The sequence below is a fragment of the Orcinus orca genome, chromosome 18, assembly GCF_937001465.1.
Source record: "Orcinus orca chromosome 18, mOrcOrc1.1, whole genome shotgun sequence".
Classification (NCBI taxonomy): domain Eukaryota; kingdom Metazoa; phylum Chordata; class Mammalia; order Artiodactyla; family Delphinidae; genus Orcinus; species Orcinus orca.
In genome coordinates, this window is record NC_064576.1 from 28,650,194 (window position 1) to 28,675,598 (window position 25,405).

The 25,405-nt window shown below is 39.7% G+C and overlaps 1 protein-coding gene and 1 non-coding gene across 2 annotated transcripts in view; one reads left to right on the top strand and one right to left on the bottom strand.

The window, feature by feature from the left end:
• FBXL3 (F-box and leucine rich repeat protein 3) overlaps positions 1-25,405 on the top strand; it is a 631,956-nt gene that overhangs the window by 92,629 nt on the left and 513,922 nt on the right. The gene's annotated exons all lie outside the window — the stretch shown is intronic.
• On the bottom strand, positions 14,440-14,544 carry LOC117195474 (U6 spliceosomal RNA). Its single transcript, XR_004475190.1, has one exon. It is a non-coding gene; the product is annotated as a U6 spliceosomal RNA (small nuclear RNA).

Genomic DNA, 25,405 nt, shown 5'->3' on the forward strand with positions numbered 1-25,405 from the left:
AATGTATATTAAATGCCTAATGGGCACTTAATCTAGTCTCTTCCAGGTCAGCTCAGTCGTGTCAGTGATTTCTCATACACACTGCCTTTAGCAGCTGAAGCTGCCGAGAGCCGCAGTGTGGTGAGAGCAGGATCTTGTCTGTGGCCGTCTTGTGCTGACATGCGTTGATGTGCAGACTCAGCTGCTCTTGGGAATGGCCACCCCTTCAGACTGCACCTGCTGAGCTGTCCCTAATCCACCTGGCCTCTGTGGCATAGGCCACACTGCCGTCTGGGGCTAAATCCCCTTGTCATGTCTATGGGACCCTTTGGAGACCACTAGCTCTCAAGGTCCGATCTACCTCCCTTTCCTTCTGGGCTCACGAGGACTGTGGCACTGCCCAAGCCCATCTCCCATTGTTTCCCACACTTCCATCTCTCCTCTCCCTCTCTGTGGTGGCTTAGAGGTAGATCGCAGGGCAGTGGCTCCTCTACTCTCAGATCCCCAAACTCACATGGAGCCCTCTGTCGTCTTCCCTTGACTGAAGAGGTGGGAGTGGGTGCAGGAAACCTGCTTCCAATGACTAAATATTTTTTCTTTTTTTAAAATATTTTTTCGTAACTCTATGCAGGTAGTAGCAGAAAAAACAAATGCTCCCTCATTATGTCTACCCCCAAATCTTTCTGTCTCACACCATACAGGTCAAAATTGCTCTAAAGTCAAGAATGTGATAATTTTTTTCTTGCATTCCTCCTGGTTCTCCATAGAAGGGTGGGTCAAGCGGTTAAATCCATTTCAGGAAAACCCACATCAGCTAGCAGTTTGAGAACATCCCACACTTATAAGCGTCATGGGAGCAGATCAGGTCACTTGAGGGTGTGATGTAGAGCCTGGCCCCTCTAAATTTAAAGAGCAGCTGCATGACACAGGGAGATCAGCTCGGTGCTTTGTGACCACCTAGAGGGGTGGGATAGGGAGGGTGGGAGGGAGACGCAAGAGGGAGGGGATATGGGGATGTATATATACGTATAGCTGATTCACTTTGTTATTCGGCAGAAACTAACACACCATTGTAAAGCAATTATACTCCAATAAAGATGTTAAAAAAAAAGAATCACCTGGAGGGCTTGTTAAAACATGGATTATGGACCCCAACCCAGAATTTCAATAGGACTGCAAGAGGGGCCAGTATTTTGCATTCAGGATGGCAGGATTTAGCAAATAAAAATACAATATTCCAACTAAATTTGAATTTCAGGTAAATAACAAATTTTTAAAGGATAAGTATATCCCAAATATTGCACGGAACATACTTATCCTGAATTTTTTTATCATAAAATTTATTCATTGCTTATCTGAAATTCCAGTTCGACTGGGTGTCCTGTATTCTATCTGGCAACTAGATTTGCATTTCTAGCAAGGACTCTGGTTGCTGGTCTGGACACGCAGTTTGGACAAGCATGAGTGCAGAGCCGTGGGCAATACCAGCATTTAACCAGGAGAAGAATCTGAGCAGGAATATAAGGAAGGCAGCAGAATTAAGAGTGTTTTGTCAGAACCCAAAGGAGGGAAAAGTTTCAAAGACACGGAGTGATCAACAGAGTCACGTGTCACAGAGAGTTTGCGGGAAGCTGAGGATTGAAAAGAAATTAGATTTGGCAATGAGGAGGCCTCTGGGGATCTTTGTCATTTTCAGCGCATTAATGGGGGCAGGAACAGTGTACAGTGGTGAAGAGAGTGGGAGTGGAAGAGTGGAGATGACAGTTTGCATATGATTGTTTGGTAGGGCTCCATTGTGAAGCGAAATAGAGGGGGATACAGGGGCACTTGAGGGTATCTTTTATGAAAGGAGACAGGGTATATATTTATGGCCAGACAAGAAGTCAGTAGAGAAGGAATGTCGGAGATTACAGAAGACAGAGAATAGCAAATGGGGCACAAGGGCAGGGGATCACCAGCTGGGGTAGCAAGAGAAAGATGGAACGAGGGAGAAAAGCTGGGAGGGTAGTAGCTGGACAGGGTGCAGACTTAGCATCCCAGCCCAGGGCAAACTGTTGGATGTCAATTTTACAATTTGGCCCCTAAAGGAGAAAGAACATCTGCTTAGAAAAATCTCTGCTGACACTGAAGGTTACTATTGCAAAGTAGAAAACCGTGTGTGTGTGTGTGTGTGTGTGTGTGTGTGTGTGTGTGTGTGTGTGTGTAGGGGTGCTGAATAATACATTAAAAAATTCTGTGTGCTTAAAAAAACTTTTTTTGCTGTAATTTATTCTTTGAGTCTCCTTTGCATTTGGTTTTATGAGGCCTTATTCACAATTTTCCAAGATTGGTTTTTCCACCTCAGGGCATTCTTTTTCTCATGGAGTAAGCCTTTTTAATCTGCATTTTGGGGCTTCAGATTCTCATTAGTTTGTACCTCGTGTATTTCCTTTCAGGGCTGCACTTCACTGGAGCCCACAAACATCCCCACCCAACCTCACTGGTTTGTCTCTGATGCTTCTTCTTCTTGCCTTTCCCACTAATTTCTGTGTTAAGTTAAAAAACATTGGTCTTATATATTCAATAACCTAAATCCTACCATTAAAGCATTGTTTTACTCTGTAGTATTAAAACGATCTCAAGCTCAGTTTGTTTAAAAGGTCAGAGTTTCTCAAATTGTAATCTTGGGAGCATCTGTCCCAGAATCATTTACTGACTTAGGCTTTAGGTGGTGTCTGGAAGGGCAAATCTCTTATGAGCCACAGAAGACCATTTTGAGAAATCCTGGAAGGAACAGGAGTTTTGAGGCAGAGCCACCAGGCTCCACCTCCTCTACTTTTGCCCAACTGGCCTGTTCTCTGCCGGAGTCAAGCTGACTGCTGGAAGGAATACTCCTTCTTGTTCTATTTCTTTCCTCCTCTCTAAAGTGCGTTAGGTGAATGTGGTGATTAGAGATCTAGCATGCTTTTTGAACCATGAGGGGAATTTGAGGATGGAAGCTAGTGATAGGGTAGACCAGGAAAAATAGAGGACCTGGGTCCTTGATTGTGTGGACGCACACTAAGGTGACCACCAATGAGTCACACCCTCAGTGAAAGTGTAATGCCCTTTCATTGAGTTAGGATGAAACCCAGGACTTGCTTCTTCTAATCAGTTGAATATGGCAAGGGAGATGGGATATTGCTCCCATGTTTATATTACATTGTATGGCAAGGATGAAGGAATTTTGCACATGTAATTAAGGTCCCTCATCAGTTGTCTTTTAATTTGTCAAAAGGGAGATTATTCCAGGTAGGCCTGACCTAATCATGTGAGCCCTTTAAAAGAAGGCCTATGCCTTCCCTGCATTCAGAGACCACAACCAGCAGAGAGACTTTTCCTTCGTTGCTGGCCTTGAAGAAGTAATGCTCCAGGAATTTTACAGCTACAAGGCAATAAATTCTGCCAAAAACCTAAGGGATTTTTCCCTTGTTTTCAGAAGGGAATGCAGCCAAGCCAACACCTTGATTTCAGTCTTGTGAGAACAGCCCCAACTAAGACATAACCAGACTCCTGACCCATGGAAATTGTGAGATAATCAATGTGTGTTGTTTAAAGCTTTTAAGTTTGGGCTAATTTCTTATGCAGCATAGAACACTAATACATCGATGTCCATGTTGTTACTGTAACAGCCCAGGGATGCCTACCTCCAGGCTTCTTTTACATGAGCAAGAATTAAATTTCTTCCTTCTTTAAGCCATCGTGATTTTAGATTTTCATTAGGCATCTTAACCTAAATTTAACTGATTCATTGAGCAATGAGGAAGGACTTATGGAAGATCAATCATTTGTGGTTGACCTTGAAAAATGAATACAGTTTTAGAAGGTGGAAACTGGGTGGCTGGACATAGAAAATCATTTTCATGGGACAGAATGAATAAAGTAGAGTAGTAGGTATTTTGAAGAAAAAAAGAATAATTCAGTTTCACTAGATTGAGTGAGGTGAGGATAGAAAGGTAGATTAGAGCCAAGTCACAAATCCAAATTGGCTTGGGGATTATTTTTCAAGCACTGGAGAACATGGAGATTCTCTGACCAAGGTAGTAACATGATCAGAGCTATGACTTATTTTCATTTAGTTATTTATTAGTTGTTTATTTATTTATTATTTTAAAAAAAGAAGTATGTTTATTTACAACATTGTGTTAGTTTCAGTTGTACAGCAGAGTGATTCAGTTATACAAATATGTACATATATTCTTTTTCAGATTCTCTTCCGTTATAGATTATTACAAGATAGTGACTATAGTTCCCTGCACTATACAGTAAATCCTTGTTGTTTATTTATTTTATATATAGTAGTGTGTATCTGTTAATCACAAACTCCAAATTTTTCCACCTCCTGCCCTTTCCCCTTTGGTAACTGTAAGTTTATTTTCTATGTCTGTGACTCTGTTTCTGTTTTGTAAATAAGTTCATTTGCATCGTTTTTTTTAGATTCTACATATAAGTGATATCATAGGATATTTATCTTTCTCTGTCTGACTTACTTCACTTAGTATGATAATCTCTAGGCCTATCCATGTTGCTTCAAATGGCAATATTTCATTCTCTTTTATGGCTGAGCAATATGCCATACAATGTAATATAAACATGGGAGCTGAGTAATATTCCACTCTATGTATGTGTATGTATATATGTGTATGTACATATATAATATCTTCTTTATCCATTCAACTGTTTTTCAATTAATTAATTAATTAATTTAAAAATTTTATTGGAGTATAGTTGGTTTACAATGTTGTGTTAGTTTCAGGTGTATAGCAAAGTGATTCAGTTATACATATACATATATTCATCCTTTTTCAGATTCTTTACCCATACACATCATTATAGAATATTGAATAGAGTTCCCTATGCTATACAGTAGGTCCTTGTGTTGGTTATCTATTTTATATATAGCAGTGTATGTATGTTAATCCTAAGCTCCTAATTTATCCTTCCCACCCATGTTTCCCCTTTGATAACCAGAATTTTGTTTCTGAAATCTGTGAGTCTGTTTCTGTTTTGTTAATAAGATCATTTGTATCATTTTTAAAAATTAGATTCCACATATGAGTGATATCATATGATATTTGTCTGTCTTTGTCTGACTTACTTCACTTAGTGTGATAATCTCTAGATCCATCCATGTTGCTACAAATGGCATAATTTTGTTCTTTTTTATGGCTGTGTAATATTCCATTGTATATATTTACCACATCTTCTTTATCCATTCCTCTGTTGATGAACATTTACGTTGCTTCCATGTCCTGGCTATTGTAAATAGTGCTACAATGAACATTGGAGTGCATGTATCTTTTTGAATTAGAGTTTTAGTCCTTTCTGGATATATGCCCAGGAGTGAGATTGCTGGATCATATGGTAGCTCTATATTTTGTTTTTAAAGGAACCTCCATACTGTTCTCCACAGTTATGCCTTATTTTTACAATGCAGTATGAGTCAGTTCTCTTCTTTTTTTTTAACATCTTTATTGGAGTATAATTGCTTTACATTGTTGTGTTAGTTTCTGCTGTATAACAGAGTGAATCAGCTATACATATACATATATCCCCATATCCCCTCCCTCTTGCATCTCCCTCCCACCCTCCGTATCCCACCCTTCTAGGTGGTCACAGAGCACCGAGCTGATCTCCCTGTGGTATGTGGCTGCTTCCCACTAGCTATCTATTTTACGTTTGGTAGTGTATATATGTCAATGCCACTCTCACTTTGTCCCAGCTTACCCTTCCCCCTCCCCTTGTCCTCAAGTCCATTCTCTACGTCTGTGTCTTTATTCCTGTCCTGCCCCTAGGTTCTTCAGAACCTTTTTTTTTTTTTTTTTTTTAGATTCCATATATATGTGTTAGCATACGGTATTTGTTTTTCTCTTTCTGACTTACTTCACTCTGTATGACAGACTCTAGGTCCATCCACCTCACTACAAATAAATCAATTTTGTTTCTTTTCATGGTTGAGTAATATTCCATTGTATATATGTGCCACATCTTCTTTATCCATTCATCTGTTGATGGACACTTAGGTTGCTTCCATGTCCTGACTATTGTAAATAGTGCTGCAATGAACATTGTGGTACATGACTCTTTTTGAATTATGGTTTTCTCAGGGTATATGCCCAATAGTGGGATTGCTGGGTCATATGGTAGTTCTATTTTTAGTTTTTAAGGAACCTCCATACTATTCTCCATAGTGGCTGTATCAATTTACATTCCCACCAACAGTGCCAGAGGCTTCCCTTTTCTCCACACCCTCTCCAGCATTTATTGTTTGTAGATTTTCTGATGATGGCCATTCTGAGCGGTGTGAGGTGATAACTCATTGTAGTTTTGATTTGCATTTCTCTAATGATTAGTGATGTTGAGCATCCTTTCATGTGTTTGTTGGCAATCTGTATACCTTCTCTGGAGAAATGTCTATTTAGGTCTTCTGCCCACTTTTGGATTGCATTGTTTGTTTTTTTAATATTGAGCTGCATGCGCTGCTTGTGTATTTTGGAGATTAATCCTTTGTCAGTTGCTTTGTTTGCAAATATTTTTCTCTCATTCTGAGGCGTGTCTTTTCGTCTTGTTTATGGTTTCCTTTGCTGTGTAAAAGCTTTTAAGTTTAATTAGGTCCCATTTGTTTATTTTTGTTTTTATTTCCATTTCTCTAGGAGGTGGGTCAAAAAGGATCTTGCTGTGATTTATGTCATGGAGTGTTCTGCCTATGTTTTCCTCTAAGAGTTTGATACTGTCTGGCCTTACATTTAGGTCTTTAGTCCATTTTGAGTAAATTTTTGTGTATGGTGTTCAGGAGTGTTTTAATTTCATTCTTTTACATATAGCTGTCCAGTATTCCCCACACCACTTATTGAAGAGGCTGTCTTTTCTCCATTGTATATTCTTGCCCCCTTTATCAAAGATAAGGTGACCATATGTGCGTGGGTTTATCTCTGGGATTTCTATACTGTTCCATTGATCTATATTCCTGTTTTTGTGCCAATACCATACTGTCTTGATTACTGTAGCTTTGTAGTATAGTCTGAAGTCAGGGAGCCTGATTCCTCCAGCTCTGATTTTCTTTCTCAAGATTGCTTTGGCTATTCAGGGTCTTTTGTGTTTCCATACAAATTGTGAAATTTTTTGTTCTGGTTCTGTGAAAAATGCTATTGTAAAAATGCTATTGTAATTTGATAGGGATTGCATTGAATCAGTAGATTGCTTTCTGTAGTACAGTGCTTTTAACAATGTTGATTCTTCCAGTCCAAGAACATGGTACATATGGTACATATCTCTCCATCTGTTTGTATCATGTTTAATTTCTTTCATCAGTGTCTTATAGTTTTCTGCATACAGGTCTTTTGTCTCCTTAGGTAGATTTATTCCCAGGTATTTTATTCTTTTTGTTGCAATGGTAAATGAGAGTGTTTCCTTAATTTCTCTTTCAGATTTTTCATCATTAGTGTATAGGAATGCAAGAGCTTTTTGTGCATTAATTTTTTATCCTGGTACTTTACCAAATTCATTGATTAGTTCTAGCAGTTTTCTGGTAACATCTTTAGGATTCTCTATGTGTAGTATCATGTCGTCTGCAAATAGTGACAATTTTACTTCATCTTTTCCGATTTGGATTCCTTTTATTTCTTTTTCTTCTCTGACTGCTGTGGCTAAAACTTCCAAAACTATGTTGAATAATAATGGTGAGAGTGGGCAACCTTGTCTTGTTCCTAATCTTAGTGGAAATGGTTTCAGTTTTTCACCATTGAGAGTGATGTTGGCTGTGGGTTTGTCATATATGGCCTTTCTTATGTTAAGGTAAGTTCCCTCTATGCCTACATTCATAAATTTTTTTATCATAAATGGGTGTTCAGTTTTGTTGAAAGCTTTTTCTGCATCTGTTGAGATTATCATAAGGTTTTTATCCTTCAGTTTGTTAATATGGTGAATCACATTGACTGATTTGTGTATATTGAAGAATCCTTGCATTCCTGGGATAAACCCCACTTGATCATGGTGTATGATCCTTTTAATGTGCTGCTGGATTCTGTTTGCTAGTATTTTGTTGAGGATTTTTGCATCTATATTCATCAGTGATATTGATCTGTAATTTTCTTTTTTTGTAGTATCTTTATCTGGTTATAGTATCAGGGTGAGGGTGGCCTTGTAGAATGAATTTGGGAGTGTTCCTTCCTCTGCAATTTTTTTGAAGAGTATGAGAAGGATGGGTGTTAGCTCTTCTCTAACTGTTTGATAGAATTCACCTCTGAAGCCATCTGGCCCTGGACTTTTCTTTGTTGGAAGATTTTAACCACAGTTGCAATTTCATTACTTGTGATTGGTCTGTTCATATTTTCTATTTCTTCCTGGTTCAGTCTCGGAAGGTTGTGCTTTTCTAAGAATGTGTCCATTTCTTCCAGGTTGTCCATTTTATTGGAATAGAGTTGCTTGTAGTAGTCTCTTATGATGCTTTGTATTTCTGCGGTGTCCGTTGTAACATCTCCTTTTTCATTTCTAATTTTATTGATTTGAGTCCTCTCCCTCTTTTTCTTGATGAGTCTTGCTAATGGTTTATCAATTTTGTTTATCTTCTCGAAGAACCAGCTTTTAGTTTTATTGATCCTTGCTATCATTTCCTTCATTTCTTTTTCATTTATTTCTGATCTGATCTTTATGTTTTCTTTCCTTCAGCTAACTTTGGGGTTTTTTTCTTTCTTCTTTCTCTAATTGCTTTAGGTATAAGGTTAGGTTGTTTATTTGAGATTTTGTTTATTTTGCTTCTATGTTCTGGCTATTGTAAATAGTGCTACAATGATCACTGGGGTGCATGTATCGTTTTGAATTAGAGTTTTAGTATTTTCTGGATAAATGCCCAGGAGTAGGATTGCTGGACCATATGGTAGCTCTATTTTTAGTTTTGTGTGTGTGTGTGTGTGGTATGCGGGCCTCTTTCTGCCGTGGCCTCTCCTGTTGTGGAGCACAGGCTCCGGACTCGCAGGCTCAGCGGCCATTGCTCACGGGCCCAGCTGCTCCACGGCATGTGGGATCCTCCGGGACCAGGGCATGAAGCCGCGTCCCCTGCATCGGCAGGCGGACTCCCAAGCACTGCGCCACCAGGAAAGCCCCTCTATTTTTAGTTTTTATAGGAGCCTCTATACTCTTTTCAATAGTTATGCCTTATTTTTATTTATTTATTTATTTATTTTTGCGGTACGCGGGCCTCTCACTGCTGTGTTCTCTCCCGTTGCGGAGCACAGGCTCCGGACGCGCAGGCTCAGCGGCTATGGCTCATGGGCCCAGCCGCTCCGCAGCATGTGGGATCTTCCCGGACTGGGGCACGAACCCGTGTCCCCTGCATCGGCAGGCGGACTCTCAACCACTGCGCCACCAGGGAAGCCCTGTGCCTTATTTTTAAAATGCAGTATAAGTCAGTTATCTTTATGTTGCAGAAACTTATTTCAAAGTAAATTTTGTCTCAAAGAGATTTATGGGAAGGGAAACTGGGGGAGAGAAGCAGGAACAGGAAAGAGGAGCCACGGACATCAGCAACCACAAGAGACTCCTGTCCTAGGGGGTCTTTCTCCTCTCATCTCCTCTCTATTTGACTTCATTCTCTGCTTTGCTAAGTTTCTTATGGCTGGAGCATCACCTCTTACAGCTGCCCATTAAAAGGGAAGGAGTGGACCTCTCTGCCTGCTGTGGTTCAAGACATCACTTCTGGAAGCTGCACTTTGATTGGACAATCTTGGAATAACTCCCAAAGGCCAAGGGGTGGGGTATGATGATTGGCCTGGCCTGTGTGTGTGTGCACGCCTGTGTGATGTCTGCTACTAGAAAAAGGAGTTTGGGGAATAAAAACAAAATAGGTGGGACTTCCCAAGTGGCGCAGTGATTAACAATCTGCCTGCCAGTGCAGGGGACACGGGTTCGAGCCCTGGTCCAGCAAGATCCCATGTGCTGCGGAGCAACTAAGCCCATGTGCCACAACTACTGAGCCTGTGTGCTGCAACTACTGAAGCCCACGTGCTCCACAACAAGAGAAGCCACCGCAATGAGACGCCCACACACTGCAGCAAAGAGTAGCCCCCCTTCGCTGCAACTAGAGAAAGCCCGCGGGAGCAAGGAAGACCCAACACGGCCAAAAATAAAAATTAATTAATTAATTTAAAAAAGAAAAGATACAGAGTGAGCATCTTAAAAAAAATAGGTGTGATTTGAATTTCACAATTCTTTGTTTTTATGTCAGGGTCTCAAGGACAGATGACACATTCATATGATTACACTCCCACCAAGGGAATAAAATTTTAGTTGAGTTTCCATTTAATTTAGGAATTGAAGTATGCACAAATGCTTATTCATAATTTTTCCAATTATTTCTCCTTACCACTATCATCGTCAACCAAACTATAAGCTATATAATTAAAACTAGTTTCCACTATATAAGTTTTTAAGTGTTCAATTATTAATTTATTGTGTGTCCAAAGTGTGTGAAATACTGCATTATGTTTACAATATCCATCCCTGGAAGAAAAGAGAATTTCAGAGTAGCTATTTACAGGTACCTCCAAGTTCTCGAAATAATCTCACTGAAATACAACGTCTTGCTTAAGAAAGCAGCACTCTTTCGCTCAAATATGTTAGTAGACTTACATAAGTAATAATTAAATAAACTTTCAGATCATCTAAGAAATATACTATTTTAACCTGTACATTTTACTATATATGCTTTGGGTATCTGTGAAAAGTTTAGGGTCTTTTTCTAAATTCTTGGATATATTGATCATCTATACAGTTTATTTGAAAATATTCAAACACATTAAGTTGACTCAAATCTGTAACTGACATACATGACAAACACCATCTTGGGAATTAAAGATACCAGCATTTAAGATGCCTGAAATGTGTTTTTTTAAAATGTAGCTGAAATACTTCCTGGAAGACTTGCAGTCAGCTCCCCGGTGGGTGCAGCTGATACTTTTTACCACTAGGTGCTACTCTTCCTCCATCACATATGAATCTAGTCTCAAAGAATGTTGTGCACGCAAAAGCAACAAACTTCTCTATCTCCTGGCTACTGTTTGAACCCAAGATACAGCTTTACCTCGAATACTTACTTATCGTCATAACCATTTGAGCACTCAGCACCGTAGACAGTGAAGTTTATTTCTGCTTTCTGTAGTATCATCCCACACCAGGTGTCAGAAAACTAAAGACGATCAGTATCTCTAGTTGCTGTTAATTCTTCTTAATGGAAGGAAGCTACAGGGTTTAAAAAGGTAGTTGACTTACCCATGACTTCTCCCTGAAAAGGTGATATATTGTAGTATCTAAACAATTTTACATGTGAGATGATTAAAAATAGAAAATTCTGAGCTATGAATTATGTATTGTTAATCAACCAAAGGTATTATTATTGATACACTGTACATCCATGAAAGAGGGAAATGTATAGCATCTGTTTATAGTGTCCTGCTAAATATTTTGAGCTAGAAGATAACTCTTTGTTTAACTTTCTTGGGAGCATCTCTCCCACCCTCTGCCTGTGAATGCACAGTGAACATTTTTGAAGATAAAGAGGACATAAACCACCCTCATATTTATGTCTACCAGGCCCTTTCGAGAAAAGGGTCATACATTTTACCAAGGCATCTGATTTTAAATCCACCAATTCTAACTATTGAAATTTTAAAAATTTCTCTCCCCAATGGATAAAAAAGTATGAGGCAGGAAATAATTAGAAGCTAAATACACTGCTAAATACACTGAAATAATTAGAAGCTAAATTAGAACGAGCCAACCCGGCAAATTAGATACTTGGAACATATTTATTCACTTCTTCCCTCAGATTCACCCATCCGGTTTAGTTGTTCATTCACTGTCTCATTCATTTATTTATTCATTGAACAAACTTATAGTGGGCGAGCTCATATATTTCAGGTACAAAAATGAAGTAAAATGGCCTCTATTTTGTGGAGGCTTAAAGATTAGGGTGAAGTGGGGCTGGTAAGGAGGAGAAGGAGTCAGATTTGTAAACAGAAAAGTGGCACAGTGACAGCTCACGAGATCATCTTTTATTTGGGCATAACAACAAAATATGAATATAAGGGCCTTTTGGTGACTCTAACACATCTTGAGACTAAGTGGATGAAAATGTTTCACTGACTGGACAGATGTGTTGCTGGCCCTGCTGGTGGCCTGCTGTCCCATCGCCTGACAGTCCTTCAGGTGCTCCCACCTGCCCACCCCTGTTATGTCACTGCCCTGGATGAGGCCACATGACTAAGTTTTGGCCAAAGAGATTGATGTGAAAGTGTTGGACGGCACCTCTGGGACAGCTGAGCTGCCAGGTGTTGTCTGCCTTCCTCTCCGCCACCACCAGCACGTGCCAAGGTCAGGAGTGGTGAGATCTACTCCCATTGACTGTAATGGGATCAAGTTTTCAGCCAGACAAATAAAGAGAAACAACATAATGATCAAATCTAGCAATTCAACCTCTTTCATACAAGCAAGAGTGCAAGTCACCAACAAAGTTTATATTTGAAGGTCGAAAGAGAATTTAAGTGAAGGAAATATTGATGAATCCAGGAGAAGCTGGAAAGGCTCTGCTCTCACGGACTCGAGCTGCGGGCTTCAGACACGTGATGTGTAAAAAGGAGGCTAAAGAGATAATGAGAGACTGCAAAGGCGAGAGGTGGGGAACCATCTTCCCTTTATCCCCTCTTGGTTGGAAACCCCATTATATGCTCTGGTGGCTCCCTGAACTCCTCCTTTGAGGAGAAAAGAATATTGAAGAGTAATCCCATGTCTTTTAGTGCTATTTTTAGCAGGCCCTACTCGTGACCTCATTTTCCTCCTTGCACAGGTTGGATTCATTCCATCATTTTAATCACTCCCTTGACTACACCTTCAACTCTCTCCCTGGGTAAATCCAACTCTTAGCTTCACCTGAGTAGCTGGAGGAAGAAAACAGATGCCTTTTGATGGTGCTGTACAGGGTGCATTGTTATTGCCTTAACCTGCTGGTAGGGCAGAAAAAAAAAAAAAAAGGAGTTACTCATTACTTCTCGGATTGAGTATCTGAAGGTTTGATCAGAATATTTAAATACCTAACACATATTAGTATATATTTAGCTTTCCTAAAGTGCTCTGACAAAGCATTCAGGGATAATCATTTGGTTGGTTAAAATTGCTGTTTAACTCAGGAAAAATATTAAATAAAAAATACAGCTTATTTGAAACTTATCAAGTAAGTGGTTATTCCAATGTTTTTAAAAGATGTTCAGTTTTAAGGAGGTTGAATATGCATACATTATTTGATTTCTTTTTTTCTTAGTAAACTCTAGGTGGTATAAAGGAAAATTTTAATTAAGTCCAAGTTATTTTCTTCATCAGTTGAGTTCATTCATTCATTCAACCAATATTTATTGAGTGCACGTTATGAATGTAATAAACATAGAGTTGTTTATTTATTGTAAAATCAGTTTGTTCTCTGTCTGAATTCGCTGCTGAGGATAGGAATTCTGCCTGCCTTAGACAGAGCTGTAGACCCAGAACTCAACACAGTGCTTTATGTGTGATAGGCACTCAACAGCTACTTCCACTGCCCAAAACAGCATCCCTGAATACTTAGGTGGCATAGGATGGGTCAGTGTAACTTCTAGTTAGATGGCTAGAAGAGTCAGAAGGGTGATGAAGACTGTTTCAGGAAAAGGGATCAGATAATCCAAATATGTATAAAATTCTTAACCGTGGAAAAACTATCCCACTGTCCTTGGGATATATATTAAGGACACCTGGTTTTATATTAAATTGGGTAAGGTTAAGTTAAAATTCCAGATTATGACAGTGTCACTCATTGGAACTGTTCCTGAGATAAATGAAAGCTGTTTCTTTCTATTTTTAGTATCTCTATGGATGAGATATTTGTAAACAATTATGAATGCAGGGTGGTAGACCCTTTTGGGGCATGGACCAAGGGTAAATAATCAGAGGGCTGATGAACTTTTAACCGATTCATTTAAAAAAATTAATAGACTTTATTTCTTTTTTTTCTGTTGTTCCATAATTTATTTAGCCGTTCTCCTATTGATGTACATTTATGAATTCCCCAACCCCTTGTGGTTTTGCTATTACAAACCAAGCTACAACAACTATCATTGTATGTATATCTTTTGCACATGGGCCAATATTTCTTCAAGCTGGGTTTCTGGAAGTGAAATTGCTGGGGTAAAGGGAATGCATTTTTTAAAATTGAAGTGTAGTTGATTTACAATGTTGTGTTAGTTTCTGGTGGACAGCAAAGTGATTCAGATACACACACACACACACACTCACACATATATTCTTTTTCATATTCTTTTCCATTATGGTTCATTACAGGATATTGAATATAGTTCCCTGTGTTATACAACAGGACCTTGTTGTTTATCTGTTTTATATATAGTAATCTGTATCTGCTAATCCCCCTCAGACATGGAATGCTTCACAAATTTGCGTGTCATCTTTGTTCAGGGGCCACGCTAATCTTCTCTGTATTCTAATTTTTAGTATATGTGCTGCCGAAGTGAGCCCTAGAATTTATTTCTTAGAAAATTTTAAGTGTAAAGAAAAATTGAATAGAAAGTATAGGTCCCTGAAAATGGGAGACAAAGTTAGAAAGAAACAGCACCTGTTGTGCTCTGAAATTGTAGAATCTTAGAAATAGAAAGGAATAGAGATCACTTAGTACAGCTTCTTAACTCAAATCATGAATCCCTTCTCTGTTGCCTGTCTTTGGTGGGTCTATAGCTTAGATCTACGGTAGGAATAGGAAACCAGCTCTTGTTGAAGTGGCCTTTCCCATCAATGGGTGGCACTAGTTGTTCAAAAAGCTTTCCTTAAGCTAAACCTGAACTTTTCCTTTTAAGAACTTCTATCTGTAGGCTCTAGTTTCGCCCTTTCATTTTGTAAAGAATACAGCTGCCATGCTGCCTCTAATAGTACTCCTTCTATGCTATTCTACTATATTCTAGGCTAAAAAAAACCACAAAAAAAACTCTTGACATTTTATATTTGTTATATGGTTTTTAGGTTCCTCACAACCTTGCTTACACTCTATGAAAATACATTCATGGCTATTAAAGTAACTCTTTTTCTTTACTTATTGTTATTATCATTTGCGATAAGAACACTTAACATAAGACCTACTGTTGTAGCAAAATTTTAAGTATACAGTACAGTGTTGTGAACTATAGGCATTATGATGTGCTGTAGTTCTCTAGGACATATTCATCATTTCATCATTCTATCAACTGAAATATTGTGTCATTTTACTAGTACCTCCCTGTTCCTCTCTTCTCCCAGCCCCTGGCAACCACATTCTGCTCTCTGCTTCTATGAGTTTGACTATTTTAGATTCCTCATATAAGTGATACTATGTAGTATTTGTCCTTCTGTGTCTGGCTTATTTCGCTTAGCCTAGTGTCCTCCAGACTCATCCATGTTGTCCCCCAAATGGCATGATTTCCTTCTTTTTTTAAGGCCGAATAATATTCCATTGTATGTATATATACCACCTTTTCTTAATCTATTTATCTGTCGATGAATAGATTTAGGCAATTTATTTAGGCAATAAAAGCAAAAATAGACAAATGGGACTATATCAAAGTAAAAAACTACTGCAGAGCAAAGGAAAAAGTCAACAAAAAGAAAAGGCTACCAACAGAAATGGAGAGCATATTTGCAAACCATATACCTGATAAGAGGTTAATATCCAAAATATATGAGGAACTCCTTTACCTCAAGAGCAAAAAAACAAGTAACCCAACTAAAAAATGGGCAAAGGAATTGAATAGATATTTCTACAAAGACATCCAGATGGACACGAAATATATGAAAAGGTGCTCAACATCACTAATCATTAGTGATGATGCAATCAAGAACACAATAAAGTAACTTTAAAGAGTACGATGTCTACAATAAAACATACATAAATACCAGATGTAGCTTTACTATCACTTGTGTTTTTATTATTGCATGCTCAGCTTTTCTCTGAAACATGGGAGATTTGACTTGAATAATTTCTAAGGTCCTTTCCAACTTTTAAAAGCTATTGTATTTGGGTGTGTGTGCATGTGTGTGTTACAGCCATGCCATCTTATTGGCTTCTTGAACTTGCAGCTGATGCAGATTCCCAGATAATTTTTCACATGAAGTTCTGCTAAGCTATATCTTAAGCAGCTGCATAACTTTACATTTATCCTTATTATATCCTCTCTTGTTTGTTTCTCTTTGTTACTGAAACCCATGTGAATGATTTTGAATGTCAGTTCCCTATTTGTTGGATTGGTTAGCCCACCAAGATCCATGTCATCTATAAATATTTTTTAGCATGATTCCCACATATGCACTTAATTTTTTATTTTGATTCATTTAGTTTTTGTTTGTTTGTTTGTGTTTTGAGGTATGCGGGCCTCTCACTGTTGTGGCCTCTCCCATTGCAGAACACAGGCTCCGGACGCACAGGCTCAGCGGCCATGGCCCATGGGCCCAGCCGCTCCGCGGCATGTGGGATCTTCCCGGACCGGGGCACGAACCCGCGTCCCCTGCATCGGCAGGCGGACTCTCAACCACTGCGCCACCAGGGAAGCCCGATTCATTTAGTTTTGACTAACTTAGTTGTTGATAAATTAGAAGTTCAGTAGAAAAGGGCTAAAACAAAATCTTATTTCTAGCTTTTCTCTTCAGTTTGCCATTGTTCCATTCATCAACAATCTTTGAATAGACCTGTCTTATCAACAATGTGTCCATCTAATTGAAACTATTATCTAGCTTACATTTCTCATTGTCCAAAAAGATATCATGAATGAGCTGGGAAATCCTTGCAAAAATATAATATACTGTGTCTACAGTATTACTACAGTTCATGAGATTAATAATGCTGTCCAAGAAGGGAAAGTATTTTGTTTGACCTGACTTACTCAGGGTGAGCTCATATTGTCTCCAGAAGGCAATTCTCGCTCTCTCTCTTTCTCTCTCTCTCTCTCTCTCTCTCTCTCTCTCTCTCTCTCTCCCTCTCTCTCTCTCTCTCCCTCTCTCTCAAAAGGTCAAAAACAGTCTATTTAATCATCCATTATGGAATTTTTATGGGGAGGAATGTTAGGTTTTCTAGTCTCTATTTTCTGGGAACCATCTTTTCTCTCTTCTTGGAAAGCAGAACATTTGATTGTCTCATTCATGAGTAGGAAAGGTCAACCCTTTGACATGCTGTTCATATAGATGGAAGACATAGAAAGATCTGTAGGGGGTGGGAAAAGTGATTTTCGGAGGGAATTTGGGCATTGTCAGTTTAGTTACAAAATGCTTCCTTCCTCTGTGATCACTTCATGCTTTTTGAATAGAGGCATAATAAATGATACATAATAGATTAATAAATAATAGAGAATATCTTCATCAATGATTGAGCATTTATGTACCTTATGCAGTGTATCCAAAACACCTAGTTTATCTCTACTCATGGTACTATAAATACAGTAGAGGGTCTCCTCCACTCCCAAACTAATAAAGCTGAGAGTGGAACTACTATAGTTCCTCTGGTAAAAACAGCTTAGACTCCACAAGTCTGTCTGAAACTTAATCATAAGTACAGGGGGACTAAGAAGACTAAACCACAGATGCTCTTACACTAAACACGAGTATAGTATCAGTTTTTTATAGCTTATGAAGCTGTGGCTTCTTGCTGATGAATAGGCATCTTTCCTCAAAAGAAGCTCAGTTTCTCTTCCAATAAAACACTGCTTGGAAATCATGATGGTTAATGTTACGTGTCAGCTTAGCTAGATGATGGTGCCCAGCTGTCTGGTCAAACACTAGTCTAGATGTTGCTGCAATGGTATTTTGAAGACACGATTAATACTTACAATTAGTTAGCTTTAAGTAGATTATCCTTGATAATGCAGGTGGGCCTCATCCAGTCAACTGAAGGCCATAAGAACAAAAAACTGATGATTCTCAGAGAAGAAGGAATTCCACGTCAATGTAGCATAGAAATCCTGCCTGAGTTTCCATCTTCCCTGCCTGCCCTACAGATTTTAGACTTAAGACTGCAACTTCAACTCTTGCCTGAATTTGCAGCCAACTGGTTTGCCCTACAGACATAAGACTTACCAGCCTCCACAATTATGTGAGACAATTCTTTAAAATCAATCAACCTCTCTCTCTGTATATCTATCATTTCATAGATATAGATACAACTGTATATACAGACATCTATCCTATTTGTTCTGTTTCTTTTTTTTTTTATTATTATTTTTTTTTTGCGGTACGCGGGCCTCTCACTGTCGTGGCCTCTCCCATTGCGGAGCACAGGCTCCGGACGCACAGGCTCAGCGGCCATGGCTCATGGGCCCAGCCGCTCCGCGGCATGTGGGATCCTCCCGGACCGGGCCACGAACCTGCATCCCCTGCATTGGCAGGCGGACTCCCAACCACTGCACCACCAGGGAGGCCCGGTTCTGCTTCTTTAGAGAATACTGAGTGACAAGGAAGGTAACTTCCCTCCCTATGATCTGCATATGTGACGTGTGGAACTCCTGATGGCTCCTGCCATTACTGGCCACTCACTTTGATATTTCATACTTTCTTATAAATCATGGACCATCCATGACTTCCAGGAAGATCAGGCACATAGCAGCCACTTCATAAATACTTGAAGGGATGTTGAATACAACGTAAGGAGGAGCTAAACATCCCCTGCACTGTTGATATTCCTTCCAGTAATATCTGCTACAGTGATGCAGTCTGCATTTGTGTCTTCTTCCTGTGCCTCATCACAGCCGGGGAGATATGGGGAACCACCACAGTTGCCCTTGGGGATGGCATTCTTGCTGCTCCGCCCTCTTTAGTCTTGGATCTTCATCAGTTCCTGGAGGAAGTCACTCTCTTAGGATTCTGAGGACATCTGGAGTTTTTTAGGCCCCTCCTTACAGCACCTGTGTCCATTTCTACCTAGACTTTCTCTCCCAGGTGTTGCCAATGGCAGGCTGAGTTTTTAGTTAGAGATAAAACTAAGCTATGTTAGTAACTGTCACTTGAGATGCAAAGACTAGGATGAGAAATAAGCTCTGAAATGGAGAGTCCCAAGCTATCTAGATTTTGATTACATCTTCCAACCAAAGAGCAAATTTGTGAGAAATGACTGACTCCTGGGAAGAGTGAGGAACTGCAGATGAAATGCTATTGACCCTGGTCCAGTATAGATACTACTGAAGAGATGTCATCCAAGAAAAAGAAATGAAGCTAGGAGGAGAGCAAGGAAAGCACACTCAACAAGAAACTGTTTGGGTTACAGAAGTCAATGGAAACGGGGGAGTGGGAGGGTAGAGGCAGAAACTTATGTTTATGATGTGTCCGTTATGTGCTGGACAGTGTGAAATGAAATGCTTTATATCATCTCATTTAACTTCACAGGAGTCTGATGAAACAGGTGTTTTTACTCCATTATAAGATAAAGATCTAAAGTTCAGAATATTTAAATAACTTCACCCAGTATCTTAGATTTTAAGGCCAGAAGAAGAACGTAGGTTCATCCAACTCCAATGTGTATGATTTTCTCATCTATACTTTACTGTAGGAAAAGAAACCTATTTTCTAAAAACAAATCCTATTATGTAATATAAATTTAAAGTTTAGCATAGTTTGAGGCCATTTCCCTACTGTGAAATATTATGCATATTTCTGGAAAGCAAACTGGGGAAAGGTGTTTTTCCCCCCCTTAATTATATCAAACAAATGATCTTACAATTACATAAGTAGTTGCCCATTATGTGAAAATGTTTATGTACATAGTTACATACATACACACAGTGAAATATGCAGACTTTCTGGAACCACATATTAAAATCTTTGAAGTTGAATCAGCCTTTCTTCTTTCTGAGTAACCTAAACTCAATGCCATTCAGCTGATTAGGGAATTCCAGGGATGAGATCTTTAAAACCCAATGTCAAAAGGTGATAGTCTAGTCTTTACTGACTGTCTGATAATCATTACTTTAGTTTCACACTCATGAAAACTGGCTTTGTCCTAATTATTCTCAGGCATGTGGGTGTGTCCTGCAGTGTGGTGCCCTGTATTACAGCCTTGTAAAAAGTGATCAACCCAAAATTTGGCATAGGTGTAAATTAATGAAATAATATTCTTGTGTAAACTAGCCCTGAAGAAAATTCCTAAACAGATATGCCGAAAGTGGTGGGTGATTCTGACATCTCTCAAATAAGCCTAGAGTCCCCAAGGTGATTATTCTGAGTGCCAGCCCTCATTGGGGGTATTAATGGAGCAGATTTGATAGGGCTGCTAAGGAGTTTGAAGAGCACTGAACGAGGAGTCAGGAAGCATCCATTTGCATCCCAGCACTGCATCCCAGCTACCCGAAAGGCACCATTTGCATTCTGGTGCTACCTGAGAGGCAATGTCAGTCACTAACCTTTCTGAGATTCTTTCTTCATTTGTGACACTGTTGAATAACATCCTCCAAAGTTGTGATCATCAAGTGAACCTGACAATATGAAAGCCCTCAAAACAGCGAAGCACTAGAATACCATGTGATAACTCATTTATAATTAACCTCTAGGTTTAATATCACAATTTGAAACCAAAACCCTCAGATTCACATGAAACATCAGTGATGTTAATAATTAGCCTCTGTCAGAAATTCCAGAATCACCCATGTGCATGAGGGCCAGTTATTTTTGTGCTCAGTGTGACATCTAATGCCACAGTAGAATACATTTGTTCAATTTTACAAGCTCCAGAAGACGAGTATTGCTTTTGAATACTAGAACCTAGGTCTCAACAGTTTCCATGGACTCACTTTATCCTAGTCCACAGTAAATGAGATCAGAATAAAACTGAGTAAACATACCACAAACCTGGTGCTTTGTAAAGCATCATGGTATTTTAGAGAGCCAGAAGTAAAATCATGTATTAATTGTGTGTAGGACAACAATGTGTCCATTCTGTCTGTGGGCTTAGTATGTCCTTGGAGATTCTTACTTGAGGCAGGATTGTGCCATCGATAGAAGGAGAAATGAGAGCCAAGGATTTAACTCCTTCCTAATCCTAATTCTTTCACAGTAGCTACTTTGAGTTTCTGGTTACCAATCCTGTAGATCAGAAGTCCATGGACGTTAGGACACCATTCTTGTGCTTAGCAGGGCTACATGGCTGCATTATCTTGGTCACATTACCTAACCTCTCTTTGCCTTGGGCTCATCATCTGTAAAGTGGGGAAAATCATAGAACCTATTTCTTTCCTACATATAAAGCATTCATAGAAGTGTTTTTATATACATAGTTACATACACACACACAGTATTTAAAAGCACAAATTTTAAAGTTAGACCGCCTGGGTTCAAATCCCAGCTCCACCACTCATTTGCTCTTCTAAAAATCAGGTAATAACAGTACCAACCCCATGGAGTTATCGTGAAGATTAAACGTGCTAATACTCGTATAGTTCTATTAACTGGGCTGGCACATAGTAAGTGCTATATAAACGCTTGCTATCATATTATTACCTGTTTCCTGGAAAAGCTTCAGATACTGTTTATAAGGATATGGAAATAAAAATTTCCAACATTATTAATTTTTGGTTCTCTTAGGTATAAAAATCATATAATAGTGATGTTGGAATTTACTTTCTAGACCTAGTATTTCGGCAGTGTCCCTCACATAACATTTTCACTCTCTTTTTTAAAGATTAGTTATTGGCATATCTTTTACCAGATCTTCATTAAGATCATTTTACCCCCTGGTTCATTTAAGCTTAATGTTATTTAATCTCTCTGTATCTAATTCTTTTCTCTCCCTGAATGCAAAAAGTCAATGCTTTTTAAAGCCTGCATACAGATAAGATTCACACATATTGGGAGGAAGATGAATGAGCTAAACACTTGTTTGGGACAATTTCTGATTCTGTCTCTTCTCCCCTTTCCTCACAGCATTCATTTTAATGTTTCTGCCATTCATTTATTCATTCAGTATTTACTGAGTAGACTTGTCAAGCATGATAGACAGTAGAAAATACTGATTCTGACACTTGAATGGTGTTTTACAGCTTACAGACCGTTTTCACATACATTAAATTTATTCAGTCCTCAGAGGCACTCACTTCATTTCACCCCAGTTCTTCCTCCCCTTTTAACTTTATATTTCTTGTGGTCTTCCTCATTCTTTTCTTAAATCTTTCGTGTTCAGAATATTTACTACGTGCAGTGGAGGTAGGGTGGGAAGCTGATTGGAAGGCAATAGGTGGGGAAGAGATACAAATCAGATGAGAATGTAGGTCCAGAGATGTTTCCAATACCCTACACTTTAGGATAAAAGGACAGCTGTCTGTTATGGAGGAAAGTACACAGTCACTTGAAAAGAAACAATGACCATCAACGTATCCATCACTAGAAGCTGGATTGAGATGAGACACAGAGCTAGTGGCTTCCCAAATCCTCCCTTATCCTCTGACAATTAAGCATATTTAACCTATTGAAGAAGCTGAAGAGTTATGGCCCCTCCCTTCCTCTATAAACACTCAGGCCTTTAACTCCCAGCATTAAAGTTCCCTATTTTATTTCCTCTTGAATTTCATGACACCAACCAGTAGGCAGGAAATAGAACATACAAATTAACCAGAAAATTATTCCTTCAGTCTCACATCACCTGTTTCATTCATTATTATTCCTCTCATGCACAACTGAGACTTCTGTAAGGAAATCCTGATGGCTTCCTGCAGTAGACCAGCCTATGGAGGATGAAAATGTTAAGTGATGGAGAATGAAGGTAGTGTCTAGGCCTGCAGTATGGCTCACATTTGAGCTTGTGCTGATCTCTTCAAGGGCACTCTGGAGATACAAGCAGATGATACAATAGACAGACTTCTACTGTGAGATGTACCCAAATCATTCCTAACCCAGACTCCTTTCACTTGCTTTGCCCTCTGCCTGGAATGTTCTTCCTCCAGAACTTCTCATGGCTTTCTTGCTTATTATTCAACTCAAATGCCACTTTCGTGGAGAGGCTCCCAGCCAGTCTATATAAACTAGTATCCCTGTACTCAGTCCCTCTATCTCATTTCATAATTTTATTTTCTTCATGGCATTTATCTCTACCTGAAGTAGACTTACTCATCTGTATATTTATTATCTGTCTCCCTCACAAGCCTGGAAGCTCCAAGAAAGCAGAGATTATTTTTTTTTAACATGTTGCCTAGAACATGGTAGTAGACCTTTAATAAATATTGGTGGAATAAACAAGTGGGAAAGAGATGTTTATCCAATGTCTATTATATGACAGTTCTGTTCTAGGCACTGGGGATGTGGTGATGAATCAAGCGAACCCAAATCTATGCTCTCTTGGACTTTCTATTCTAATGCAGGGAAACAAACAGTAAACAACTAAAGCAGGGAAATGGATGCCGCTTGGGCGGAGTTGTGCTATATTAAATAGGGTGATCAAGGGAAGGTCTTGCTGCAGAGGCTGAAGAAGGTGAGAAGGGAGACACCTGAACAAGATGAGGATGATAAGAGGGGGAGGGGAAGTGAGTCTTTCAGCACAGGGAGCAGGGAGTGCAAAGGCCCTAAGCAAACAGTAGGGGGTGGGGGCAATGTGGTTAAAGCATGGAGCTCCTGGGAGAGTGGCAGGGGACGGGTCTAAGAGGTTCTGGTGGGACAGCTCCAATCTTGTAGAGTATTGTAAGCAATGAAAGTACTTTGGTTTTTACTTTTGGTGAGATGGGAAGCCAGAGAGGGGCTTTGGACACAGTGACATGATCTGACTTAGGTTATAATAGGATCTCTCTTTTTGTTCTGGTGATAAAAGACTGTAGGAGGCAAAGGTGGAAGCAGTTAGGAGGCCAGTGCAAGAGGTGATGGGTGGCTTGGTCCTGGGTGATGGCAGGAAGGTGGTGAAACATGTTAATAGCCTGGAAGAATTCTGAAGGCAGAACTGACAGGATTTGCTGATATGATGAACAAAGTAATGATACAAAAATATGTACGGAATTGATATGAAAAAGGCTTTTCTTGGATTTACAAAAAAAGAGACTGGTTTCTTTAGGGCTTTGACACTGATATTACAAGTAGTAGCCCAGCCGCCTAGAAATTCAGCTTTGGAACTTGGAACTTTTGTGTCAGCTATTATTTATACCAAAGAACAAACAAAAAAAGAGTGGTCAAATATATTCAGCATCACAATCTGTACTTGCAGTTAAGTGAGCTGGTCTTACTTGATCTTATTTCAGTACACTGACATGGATAACTGTTCAGCAGACATAAACATTTCAAAGTAAAAATGACACACATCCATGAGGAGACTGTAAAGCTCATCGGGTAGTTAAACAAAAGGTGAAACATTATTATCAAGAACAAAGATCTCGCCTGATTTATACTGATTGACAGTCTGTACTTCAAACCGATCTGATAACTGCTCAGACTTCTGACCCTTGCCTACCAGGCTACACGGAAAGCTCTGTGGAGCCTATTCCGTCTTACATTATTCTTCTACCCGGCGCGGCCGAATGAATAGCTGGTGCACAACAAATAACCATTGACTTGATGATTGCTAAACATTCTTCACTACCCTCTCTTCCGTCCTCATTCTGCAGTGCTCAGGAAGCTATTTACCAAAGTCAGAGATTAGATAATCACTCACAGACGCGTAATGTCAGAATGTGTTGGGCGTTAGGGCACGTGGAAGGGGCCATCCGAAGCCCCACCCACCTGAGAAGTCAGGGAAGCTTTCGCGGCGGAGGAGACCTGGGTGCTGCATTGTGAAGGGCGAATACGAGTGCGAAGGGAGAGGACCGGAAGGGATCTAGAGCGGGCCTTCAAGTGTACAAGGACCCTTAGGCTAGAGGGTACTCGGAAAGGGCTGAACAGAGTGACCCAGGCCCGCGGGTGAGCCTGGACCTTTGGGAGGATAAAGACGCAGGGTTTGAAAGGTAGGTTTTCTAAATTATATTTGATCTTCAAACCCTCCGAGTTCCATAGCGCGATTCACCCGGAGCTGATAGGGCCGCGGACACGTAGCTTTCCCTTAGGCCTCACAGTGCATGCCCCTTCAGCTTGGCCAAAAAGCGGGAGTGGGGGAAGGTCGCGTCCGCCACCGGGAGGGGAACACGCCCCGAAGTCATTCCTTGAACTCACCCAAGTTCCCCTTTTGCCATTTCCTCCAATTTTGAGGCCTCCCAACTAATGAGTTTGCCTTTTTACCCAGAAAATAAACTATGGGAGAGCGTTCTACAGCAGGATACCGAGGTTAGCTTTTTGTTTCTAGGGTTTTTACGAGGCTACTCGTACGCGCGAACAAAATCTAGCTGCCTCCAGGCCGGGGCGGCCCCACCGCCTCTCCAGATTTTTTGGGCTCTCTCTAGAACTTTCAGCAACGAGACGAGCCGCGTGTTTA